Genomic DNA, 12,732 nt, shown 5'->3' on the forward strand with positions numbered 1-12,732 from the left:
CTAAATTCAGTGCTGAAGGCATCCTATAACTATTTGTTGAATGAATGGATGGTCCAGCAAATAAAACAGAGAAAGTCATACATAATTTTTAAATGATCCTTTACTACTTCATAAATAAAACCTAAATGCAGTTATTTTTCAATAATTCATAATCTAACAAAGTTTGAAAATAGTGTACAGCCCAGTTTCTCCTTTGTCAAAAGCACAAAAGAATATAATGCATATTAATATGGGATAATTATACTCTTAAATGTGCAGCAAAGTTATTATATTTAGTTATTTGTAAATTTAGTTATCTCTGAAGAAAAATTATTTTCTCTTAGTCTAAATTCCCAGTGGATGTAAGTCTTTAGAGGTACTGTGTTTCTCTTTCAGAAATTGGCATTCAGCTTCCACAATCAAAATGAGTTTACTTTCAAAGACTAAGTTTAAAAAAAAAAACAAACCAAAAACACCTCTGTGTTTTAAAAAAGAAAATATTAACAAATGTGTCTACCCTTCCCAGCCACACTTCTGTTTACACCGTACAGGCCCCACCACTTAATGTCACACATAATCATTCCCTGGCCTGTGCCAAAGTTTCTATCATAAAAGAGACCATATTGCATTTCTGGTTTGTTACCAGAGAGGTGTAACGACAGCTTGTTATGTCCAAGGCACCTATGCTCGAAATGTTTTGGAATGGAGTGTAGTTTCCTACGAGAGACCTTATCCACTGCTTATTCAGTTATATTTCCATTAAGAAAAATAAGCGTTGCTACTCACTGAATTCATGCATGTGAATACCAGGCTAGCCATTTTGAACGGAACATGTACTGCCCTGTCCACGTGTCCTACACACTACATAGAGGTCAATACCATAAATGGAAAATTCATCCACGTGTATTGACATCAACTGATATGTGAAGAGCCCAGGCAGGCTCAGTGAAGTTTAAATATAATTAACCATTTACTCTCCTTTGTCTGTTTTCTACATATTAATAAAGGTCACTAAGTAGTCAAAGGCAAACGCATACCAAATTGACAATATTCAGCAGGAGATCAATGTTTTTCTAGGTAACAACCAGACAGTGCTGTACCAAAGTTGTTCTGCATTATGCAAAGACGTCAAAGGAATTTCACCATCAGGGGCACTCATGTCACCCCGGCTGCTGACAGCTACAACTGAGCTAGACAAAAGCTGGATCATCTCTGAGGCCCATAATAGATGCGTCTTAGATGCCTTGGAACCTGTCGCTTACTTCAATGCTGCAAAACTCTAAAATGTCACATGCATCTGCTCTCTGGTGCTCGTTGTGTGAAGGTGTCCTCTAGTCAGACAAAGTAAAAGAACATGGCATCGAAGTGTAAGGACAATGGCGGAGGAACCTTGAACTGAGCAGGTACGGAAGAAAGCTATCCAGATCTGAACATCAGAACAGGGAGGCTTGGACCACAACGAATGATCTCTAAAGATCTTAAGATTACAAGCTTCCCTCTTGGTGTCATAATTAAGAGAGATTTTAATGTTTATATTTCCTGTACTTTCTCTACCTTTTCAAAGTATGGAACTTAGTTTTAGTGGTCAGCTGTTAAAACTTTCCATTTTGGTTGGGACAACCATTCTGAATATTCTAACCATCATTCTAGCCTCTGCCATGACCTTTGAGTGCACCCTCTGCCCTGCAAGGACAGAGATGAGGGAGGTCTCTGCCCCACTCCCTCCTCTTGCTCGTCCCCTAAAAGGGCCACCATGTGGTGTGATGAGCCAAGCTCTTTTAAAATTGACAGGGAGACTACCAAATACTGATTTTTTTTCTTTTAAAAAAATCTTTTATTTATTTGATACAGGGTCTTGCTACATAGCTCGGACTCTTAGTGATCCTCCTGTGTCAACATCCCCAGCGCTAGGATTACAGGCATGTACCACCACACCTTCTTTTGGTGACCAGCAAAGAGCACCCAGGGTTTGGGGCTGGTGCGGCATGCGGCATCAGGGATCGAATTTGGGTCCTTGCACTTTCTAGGAAGACACTCAGCCTGCAAAGCTATTTACCAAGCCCTGATTCTTTTCTATTTTAAGTCACAGAAGTGTATAATTCCTACTTTATACCGAGTAAACACTAAAGCATTAAAGAGGGGAAAAACTTTAGATGAAAATCTATCTATGCTAATATTTTCTTCGTACGCTTAAAATGCAAAAGGCCAGTTACCAAATGCTAGTACCTATGTATCTAAAGGGTGGGGCTGGGGTAGAAAGCTTGTCCAGCCATGGGAGGCACTGGGTTTGGTCCTCAGCACCAAAAGCAAACAAACAGAACACACAAGGCAACTGGCATACATCTATGTGGAACTGTATAAACACCAACATGTCATTAATTATTAATGTATTCATTGTAAAGGACTGTCAAAATGGAATGTAGAATTTGTATATATCTTAGTAAGTACGGTCTTTTTTTTTTTTCAGGAATGGAAAAAGTATGTACGTTTATTTTACACAGTTGAGTGAAAAATAAATTGGAGAGAAAGTAAGATAAAATTTAATATGGTCTCATACGCCCTGTAGGAGGTGGTGCCCGATTTGGAGGGGTAATCGCTATGTCCAAGTAATCGCCTATTTGGAACTTCTGTGACCACAGTCATGGAATCATGCGTCTCCTTTCTGCCAGACATGGTGCTGCCAATCTCCTTAACTCGATAGCCAGGTCTTTTAAAATCCACGAAAAGAATTGCAAAATTGAAGTGTGTGCCCTTCTTTCTAGCTTCTGGGTACACTTCTTTCACTAAGCTAGTTAGTGCTTTCAAAGTTGCATCCATCCAGGTGTAGATCTGCAGCTCGCTGGACGGGACGTTGCCGCGGGAGAACTCATCCATACGGTGGTGCTGACCGTTGGTGGTGGTGAAGACCCAGAGCAGCAGCGGACATGTCTTCTCGCGGTCAATTGGCTTCTCTGGCTCTTCCTTAATTTCCTCCTGAGTAACACGCGACTCCACTGCCATCTTCTTACTTCTGCCCGCCAGACGCTCGCCCTGACCTCCAACCCCGGCGGCGAGCTTGAGCACGGAGTCAGTAAGTACAGTCTTTAGGTTCCCCTTCTGACCTGATTATTAAAATACCTGTTCTTCATCAGAATTTATTTCAACCTATTAGGAAATTCAAATTCAATGACAAGGAGCTGGGGTGATAGCTCAATAGAATAAGCTCTTGCCTGGCAAGTGCAAGGGCCTGAGTTCAATCCCCAGTTCCGCAAAAAAGAAAAAAAAAATAGATCAAATTCAATGACAAAGTCAAAAAAGTTTCTCTATTACAGAAAAGAAACTAGCCTGAGATGGAGGAGGTATTGAATAATTCCACATATGTATGGTTCTTATTAATTAGGATTGTACACCATCCTAATTATGAAATACTTTCCAGAAAATCCAAAACACCTACTAATCTTCTGTTAATACTATTCCTTCATGCTTCTGTTTATTTTTTATGTATTTATTTTTTTCATGTATGTATTTGGTACATGGTTTTACTATGCAGCTCGGACTCATAGTGGTCCTCCTGTTTTTAGTCTCTCCAGTGCTGGGATTACAGGCATGCACCACCACACCTGAATCTCACTGTCTCAGCGTGCCCCAGGGGCAGGGCCAGGACGGCATGTGGTACCAGGGAGTGAACCCTGATCCTTGCACTTTCAAAGCAGGCACTTAGTCTGTTGAGCTATCTTGTTGGCCCTCTTCCCTGCTTGTGTTTATAAAACACAGGTTCTGTTAAGATTAAAATAGTCCCCTCAAACCAATGACAATATCTCCCTCAAACCAGTCACATGTTACTAATAAATTGTCTAATAGTTCTCACCTTGGACAGCACGCAGCAGAGACCTGCATGGATGAGTATAAAGACAAAGATTTGTACTGAGGAAGTTAGCAGGAAGGATAAATTCAGAACAAGAAAATCCAAGTTAGTCAAGCCAAGGGACGATGCCACTGCTGTGAGGCCTGCACAGCAGCAGCATCCCCTTCAGGTACTGGAGCTGGCAGGGAGAGTTCCAGAAAGGAGCAGGGCCCAGAGTGCAGATACAGCCAGCACCACTGGTCTGGTTCCCTGCCCTAGCTCTAGACTTGCACACCTCAGGGCCCGAGGTTTCCTCACCTGGAGGTTAAAGGCATCTCTGCCTGATCACTGACGTTGAATGTTTTTCTTTCCTGCTCATACACATCCCCTCTACCAGGATGCTGCCCCTCGGCAGACACAGCCTCCACTCCGGGACTCCAGCCAGATCTCCATCGTTCTCCATCCTTGCCCTTCCTTCACCACCCCCACCCGATGGCAGATTTTATTCCTTTGGTCACCAAAATACTTCCTGATTCTCTCAATTTCTCTGCCTCCACTGTCACCACCCTAGGCCAAGCTGCCCCCATCTCTCCCCAGGATTCCTGTTCCGGGGTCCTGATTGTTCTTCCTCCTGTCCCTTACAGCCTCACCTGCACAGAGCAGCTAGAAGAGGCTTTTAAAATCAAGACCTACACCCTCTACTGTTTGCAGCCTTTTAGCTGTCTTCCAGGTTTCCTAGAATACAATGTTCCTTTCCCTTCATGTCTCAGACCTGATGTGATCCTGTGTGTGACAAGTCATCTGCTATTCAAGTCTCTGCACAGTACACAGACGTTAGTCACAAAGACCTGGATTTTGTTTCTTGAACCTGCCAGGCTCCTTAAGATCTTCCGTCTTTGTACTTCCTGTTCTCTTTCCTTGCATCATTTTTCCCAGAGGTCTCCAGTTAGATGAATTCTTCCCAGCATTCATGTCCTTGGCTCAAATGTTCTTTTCTTTGAGGTCACTGACCTCAGTCAATATCTAACACATCACCTTGCTCTATTTTCCACATAGGCCTGTAACTCTCTTGAGTATCAAAGAATTTATTGGCTTATACATTTATTGCCTGTTCCTAACTGCTGGAAAATGATTTTCATGAAAACAGGAGCTCTGCAAGGCTTGCTGCTGTAAATCAGGCATTACGACCTGCCATGTAGGAAGCATTTATAAAAATGTGTTCCATTCACAGAAAGCCTATGACCAGTCCAGCAGGTGCTAAACATTTGTATTCAGTATAAAATCTGTTAGCTTACATAATGTCTTAAAGTTGAGGTCTTATCAGGCTGCTAAATTCCACTCAATAGGAAAAAAGAAGGAGGAAAAATAACATCGTATGTCATTCTAAAACACATTAGTCAAAAAACTCTGAAACAAAAGAAGTCCCAAAACAAACACATCAGTTTCTTACTTTCAAAAATAAAGCTTAATATCTCTATGGGTGGTAGCCAAATGTAACAGTCACTCAAAGATAACTTCACTCAGTGGGCTTTAGCAGAAATCTTGCAGTCCTTGCAAAATGTTTCAGTCATAAGAAACTGCACCTCATAGTTTCCTGTAGTTCTATACCTCTAAAGCTGAAAGGCACCTTGATAGTAATAGAGATCAACCATCTCAGATCATAAATGAGAAACTTAACTACCCCCATCATCACACTGCCAGACAGAGGTCAGGACGGGACTTGAACTCGCGACCCTTCATTCCAAGGTCAACTTTTTCCAGTGTATCAAGTTGCTTGCATCCTCTTGGTCAAGAATAAAATGTCGCTCATCATTACTGACCTGACTTAAAAGTAATCGTTTGGAACCCTAAAGGAGGAAAGAGTATTTAATTTTTTTTTGAGTGTAGACATGATGCAAGTAAATAGGAAATATCAATTTTAATAAACAAATAAATGAAATGTTTGATATCACATTATGATATCCACAACAACAACAAATCATATTTTGGGCTCTAAGGAAAGCATTTGTTATGACATGTGCCCATCCTAGGTGGCCCAGTCCTCCTCAGAAGGAGATGACTACAGTTCCTTCCTCGAATGATATTTTAAGCTCAGATCAGGAAGTACCGAGAAGCACAGAGTAGTATCATTAAACTAGGGATTATAATTTGTTGGGTTTTTGAAAAGATATAGATCCTAAAGAAGGTACAAACCAGTTTGAAATATTTTCTATTTCTTAAGGATGATCTCTTTAAATAATTCAGAGTCTTGGCCAAGCATTTCTCTTAAAATGTATGCAATTTTCAGAAAGCAGTGAAACTTACAAATATGCAATGGGAAGAAAGGTATGAAATACTCTGACGAGAAGTGCTATATTTCTTACAGAAGTCTACACTATATTGCCATTTTCGGGACCTTGGAAAGAGAGCCAATGGAATGTAATTTAACTAAAAAGATGAGCAGTTCTTTCAAATGTAACAATAATAATGATAAAAAGTGATGCTTTCAAATGATTATGGGAGGGCCGGGGAGATGGCTCAGTGGAATAAGTGCTTCCCTGGCAAGCACAAGGGCCTGAGTTCAATCCCCCGTTCCGCAAAAAAAAAAAAAAAAAAAAAAAAAAAAGAGAACAGTGCCCTCAAATGATTATGGAAGAATGAAGACCCTTTGCACAGATCCTATGTTACTGCTTCCTGGCATGTACAGCCTATGACTTCCACTCCACCCATCCTCAGAGCTGCAAAATGGTGACATGCAAAGTTAACCCAACGAAGACACAGTGTCTCATCTCTCAGGGACCAAAGATGTCAACCAACAACCAGAGGACTCTTCTGGCTGTACAATTAATGAGAAACTGACAGGAAATGCATAAAGAGGCCAGACTTTGCTTTTTACCTCTTTTCCAGATGGTGGGCATTACAAACATGGACAATCCAGGTAAAATCAGCAAAGTATAAAAAAATCATTTTTAAAGGTATATAAATAAGGATCAGATTAAAGCTCAAAACTCTCTTTGCTTATCCCTGTATTAAAGGTTTTATTTTTCTTAATGCATTTAGTACAGGGTCTCATTACACAGGTTGGACCCATAGTGATCCTCCTGTTTTCAGCCTCCCAAGTGCTGGGATAACAGGTGTGCACCACCATTCCCAGTCTCAATCGCCATCTCAGTGCACCCCTAGGGCAGGGCTGACATGGCAAGCCCAGGGATTGAACCCCTGACCCCTGCATCTGGCTAAGCAGGCACTTTAATCCACTGAGCTATCAGGCCTGGCCCTTATCCTTATATTAAGAAATTAGTAATTTCACTGTACATCCAGCTCCATTTGATGTTTGTTCGTAGCCCTAAAAGAATTACAGTTTGTGATGTACCCAGTACCATATCTACTTCACATTTGAAAAAGGATAAAATCAAACTACAGAATAAGAGAGGATTAATTAACATTCATGGTGATTAGTTTCCTTTTCAGCTGGTCTTTTATATACATATATCACGAGGAACATCAGGCCAGAAGGAATTTTTTTTTTTTTTCAGAACCGGGGATTGAACTCAGGCCCTTGTGCTTGCCAGGCAAGTGCTTATTCTACTGAGCCATCTCCCCGGCCCCCAGAAGGGAAATTTTAAGAGAACAAAGATTAACAAACTTCTGTGCTAATAAACAAAAAGGAAAAGGACATGTTTATTCTAGACAATTATCATTTCATAAATGATGTTCCTAAATCTGAGCACAATGTATATCTGGATAACAAAACATTCCCAAAGTGTAATTATGGATTATAATGGCCCCAGAGATAATTCTTCAACCAATTCTTAGCTCAAGCCTTGAAGCCAAGCCCTTTTTGGTAGAGCTAAAAAGAGCTTCCCAGACGATATTTAACAAGACTGACCTTTGTTCATTTATTTATTTTTGCTTTTAAAATGCAATGGATAAGTGGAAAAACATCTATTTTTAAATATCAAGAACTGGCTTCCAAGTTAATTCCTCCATTCCGAGTAAGTGTGAGGCCAGGCTGATGCAGAACTTCCGTATTCACAAGTATCAATGGGGCCTCTGACTCGCTGAAAGTCTTCCAGGAAGAGAAATATGATCCAAGTTACATTTCCTGAGAGTCCAGTGAGAGGAGCTTGGAGTTTATAGCCAGTCACTTCTTTCCCAGCTGACATACACCATCAGCTGTCACAGCATGAGCAATTTGGCACTCGGGGCCAGAGGGCTTGTGTGAAATGCCTTTCTCTGGGCCAGGTGACTGAGTTCCACACCACAGACATGGAAATCTAGCCTTTCTGTGTCTGTGGAGGGGACTCAGATAGACAGTCTGCTAAGTGGAAGACAAGACTTGGCTGGCATTTTAATTATCTTTCACCTATTTTCATTAGCACTTGTGCATCATGGAAGTATAACATCACTTCCTCTTGGGAAGAAGCCACTCGATGCCACTCAGGTTAAAAAAATAAGGGCAAATTATGAACATTACTCTTTAAAAATAAGGGTAATCTGAACATGTATTTTTCTCAGGTCTTCCCTATCCAAAGAGGATCAAAATATCCCGGGTCAAACCCAATCCCGCCTTCAAGAGTCCTCTCCTGTACTTCTGTGTCCCTCTCAGCCCTCGGATCTCGGGTCTTGCATCACGATTGGGATCAATTTCAAGGCTGCAGCCTGAACTGAAATCTGGAGACTTCCCCAGCAAAACACACTCAGCTGTTTCTTCTAGAATGTTCACTATTGCTCCTGCACCTTCCCCCTTGTGGATGTATCAAGTTGAAGCCCATCAGACCACCAAGACAGCAGATTTGTCCACATCCAGTCAACCTGACACCTGAGTTCACTAACCACGCAGGATCCCTTGGAAAGCGCTGATCTCTACAACCATCACGCTGCTCCCTCGTGGGACCATCCCACACTGGCCCTTGGCTCAGCTAGCTGCTCATGCTCCAAGCTCAATGTTTCATTTCCTCTCTGAAGCTTTTCCCAGCTCCATCTGTTCCCCCAGAGTTGGCCCTACATATATCTGAAAGCTGTGAACACATTCCAGAAGAGCTCACTGTTGGCCTACATCTTCAACAACCAAAACAAAAGCTCCATGGCAGTGACTGTGTCTTTATTGTTGAGTTCTCCATGAGTGTTCACTGGTGTTTGGTGATTGAAGGAAATACTCTGTGAGTAGTACGTTTTCCCCCCACAGGCATCAAAGCCGAACTTAAAAAAATAGTGATGCTATTTTTCCATGTGGCCTTCTTAAGCAAAGATAATTTTATGTTCTTATCAAGAGTAAATCAGAGGAGAAGTAGGCACCAGGAAACTAACAGAGACACACACCTGGTATTCACTTTGACTGGCTTCTCATCCTACAGAAAGAGCCAGCAGATGATAGACCCATATTTAAAATCAAAGCCCTCAAGGGGTGCTGGGCCCAAACCATGCTGCCTCAGGGGCCAGGAGGGTTAGAGAGATGGTCAGTGAACTCCTGCAACTACCCTCCAGAGACCACCTGCACACACATGCACGTGTGCGTGCATGGACAGACAAACACACGCACACCATCCAGTCACAAGCGGCAGGACTCGGGAACTAGAGGATGAAGGACATGCAGGGCTGAGCAGAGGGTGCGAATCTGTAAGCGATATTTTCACAACAGGGACCCCAGCAAGGGCAGGGTGCATGCACCAGAAGAGGAAATTGGGAAACAAACAAATGCACTTGCATCTGGACATGAACGTACAGACAAACTCCTGGGGCTTGCAGAGAGAACATGCCTAGCCTTTAAGAAGAAACTCTAGGGAGGCTGAGGCAGGAGGATCATCATGAGTTCGAGACCAGCTTGGGCTACAAAGTGAGCTCAAGGGCAATCTGTAGTGCATAGCAAGACCCTGTCTCAAAAAGTCAAAAAAACTAAGAAAAGGAGCTGAGGTTTCAAAGTACAAATGCTGATGGCAGCATCTCGGAGGTAGATGGGACATCCATCTGGACCCTGGAATGAATGAAACCTAGGGACACTGAGATGGTTGGTGAGGAGTGCCTGGAGAGGCTGGGAGGTGTGCTGAGCTTTCTAGGATACTGAGGAGTCCAGTGGGCAGGAAGTATGGACAAAGGTAGCACACACAGACAGAAATGGGTTCACAGAGGCAGTTCAACATCATTGGCATTGGAAACACTGGCACTGACACTGGTCACTAGCAATGTCCAAGGAGAAATTCCCTTAGGGTTCAAGAAGTCAGAGTTGAATAGCTCAAGGGATAGATGAAGAAAAGTGGTCTATAACATTATTCCTTTGAGCAGGTTGAGAGTGAGGAGGCTTTCAAAGGAAAAGGTTTCAAGAACATGGAAGGATTAAATGCGTATTGTAGACTAAGAGGCCAGGATACCATGGAGAGGCACTGCAGACACAAGAGCAAGGGGATCAGCGTGGATCAAGGTCTCAGAGGAGAGGAGGGAGGGGAGGATTAGGACCACAAGTGAAGGGTTAACCTCTGAAAATAGCATAACTGCCTGAAGATGGCTGAAGGAGATGGATTCTGAGGGCAGAGCGAAACTCAAGATGCTTCAGATAAGAGGAAGAACTAGGGCAGCTCAGTGTCATCCATGTACATGGCCAATTTAATGAAAATGTGCACCAAACTTGCGATCATTCTCAACTTGCCTAAGTCTAGGCAGGGTGAGAGAAATCCATTCATTTATCTGAATATTTTATTCTTTTAATTTAAAGATTTAGTATTTCACTCAATCTGGAACAATGTATTTTTGGAAATGTAAGAGCTGACTAAAGCGAGATTATGGGCAAAGTGTAATTAACTAATGTGAGTTGTATAAAATAACATGCCATCTTTTTGTTGTGTGCCCTGTTTATTTTCTGATTGGCTTTGGTTACAGGAAATGGAATGGAATCATAAACCGCTAGCATGGTATTAACTGGCACAATTATTCTTCCTTGGTTGACATAAATTTCTAAATTTACCATAGAAATGATGATTATTCTTTTCATGTTATAGTGTCAAGAAGTGTGAATTACATCATTTAATGAAATTTATTAAACAGAGGGCTCTATAAACAACACAATCTCTCCAGAGTTGTTATAAAATTGTTCTAAAGGCAGCGATATAGCCAAAAAAAAAGCCAGTCCTCATGTCACTTCATCACCTCGGTGTCATGCTTCTCTGTTTGTCGGTCTACAACAATTATAGAAGTGAAACATTTGCTATCACCTTAGGACAATAACCAGTTAATCCTCATGGCATTCTTACTGGCCAAAGAAGATCAACAAGGAGAAGTTCAGGCTTCCCTGCCTGCTTTCTCTCCTGTTCTCTGGATTCTGTAAAACGCATTTCGTGGATCTCTTCATACAACAGGCTTCCAGGATAGGAGTCCCCGAGCAAAAAGTGAATGAAGACAACAACATCGTAACCTGCACTCCAGGGATACAGGGAGATTCATCAATGTCAATTAAATTGGCCCAAGCAATTACCAAGATAGAACACCCTGATCTCATTACTTTATGGTGATGTTTGTTTTATTGTGACCGCTAAATGGTGCGTTTAACTGGTTCTTCATTACTCTCCAGGTAGAATTCATACAGAAATTTTAAGAAGAGACAATTTACACATAACTGGCCATAATCAATAGGAAATCACTCTGGCTTTGAGGAGCAGAAAATCTGAGTTCTCTGTAGCTCTAACTGTCCCATTTACTACTTTTGGATTTTCACGTGAACTACTGTATTTCATTCCACTTCCATTTTTGTACCTATTAAAATGACACCTGCATCAGAGATTACTGTAGCAACAAAAAATATAAGAAGGCAAAAGCAGTTCATAAAAATCATAAAACATTTGAAAATGTAAAAACTTGCTACCTACTGAAAACTAGGTAGTTTTACATGTGTTGTTCTGTCATCCTCTAGAGTGAAAAATTTAGGAAAGGAATTAAAAATAGTACACTCTGCTTTTGATGTGCTAGTGAAAAGAAATTCTTTGGGGCCGGGGACATAGCTCAGCCGAATAAGTGCTTGCCTGGCAAGCGCAAGGGCCTGAGTTCAATCCCTGATTCCCCCACCCCCCTCACAAAAAAAGAAAAGAAATTCTTGGTTGCCAAAAAATATCAAAACTTACATAATCCAACAACAAAACTAAAACATCTCTTGAACTATTTCAACCTAAGATCTTGATAAGTCAATGAGCATATACAAAGAACTACTTACACCTGTGTTAGTAAACAGTCTCTAACTTGCAAAAGTTACACACTGAAAAGTCATGCTTAAAGCAGAGGAGTTTTAATGTGGGCTATGGAGTCTAGAGAAAAATAGGATATTTCTTTGCTAAAGTATATTTATTTGATACAGGGTCTCACTTCATAGTTCAGACTCATAGTGATCCTCCTGTCTCAGCCTCCCCAGCACTGGAATTACAGGCATGTGCCACCATGCCCAAAGTTCCAGGGCCCACATGGCATGTGGCACCAGGGATCAAACAGGTCCTTGCACTTGCCAGGTAGGTGCTTAGACCACTGAGCTATGTCCCAAGCACTAAAATATTTCTGCTCATCTGATATTTTTTGAAAAGCCAATTACTACTTTTAAATGACCACAGACTCTTAAGAACGTAAGCCATCTGGATGTGGAAAAATTGTATATCCATTCTCTGGAATTTTACCAGGGTCTTAAGTAATACCCAGGGGTATCAGAGATCATCAAATTGCCTGCCACTTTTTCTATGAGTAAACAAACTGTCAGTGCTTTTCTAGGATAGCAGTTGTCTCATAATGTTGACAGTTCTCCATCATTTAGCATCCGGACACCCACGATTTAATTCATAGCGTGTGCTCTCATCCACCTCTGATTTTTCTGTGCTCCATTCAGCCTTTCAATCCTATTCTAAAACTATAGCCTGAATCTCCTTTTATCTTCCCATCTATAAAAGAATTATAATGCTGAGAATTATAATGATGATGAGAAT

The 12,732-nt window shown here is 41.5% G+C and overlaps 1 pseudogene; it reads right to left on the reverse strand.

Annotated features, from left to right (window-relative positions):
* Positions 1–2,441: 2,441 nt before the first annotated feature.
* LOC105742590 lies at positions 2,442–2,994 on the reverse strand (annotated as a pseudogene).
* Positions 2,995–12,732: the final 9,738 nt, after the last annotated feature.

This window comes from Octodon degus, unplaced genomic scaffold (assembly GCF_000260255.1).
Source record: "Octodon degus isolate 3935 unplaced genomic scaffold, OctDeg1.0 scaffold00061, whole genome shotgun sequence".
Lineage (NCBI taxonomy): Eukaryota > Metazoa > Chordata > Mammalia > Rodentia > Octodontidae > Octodon > Octodon degus.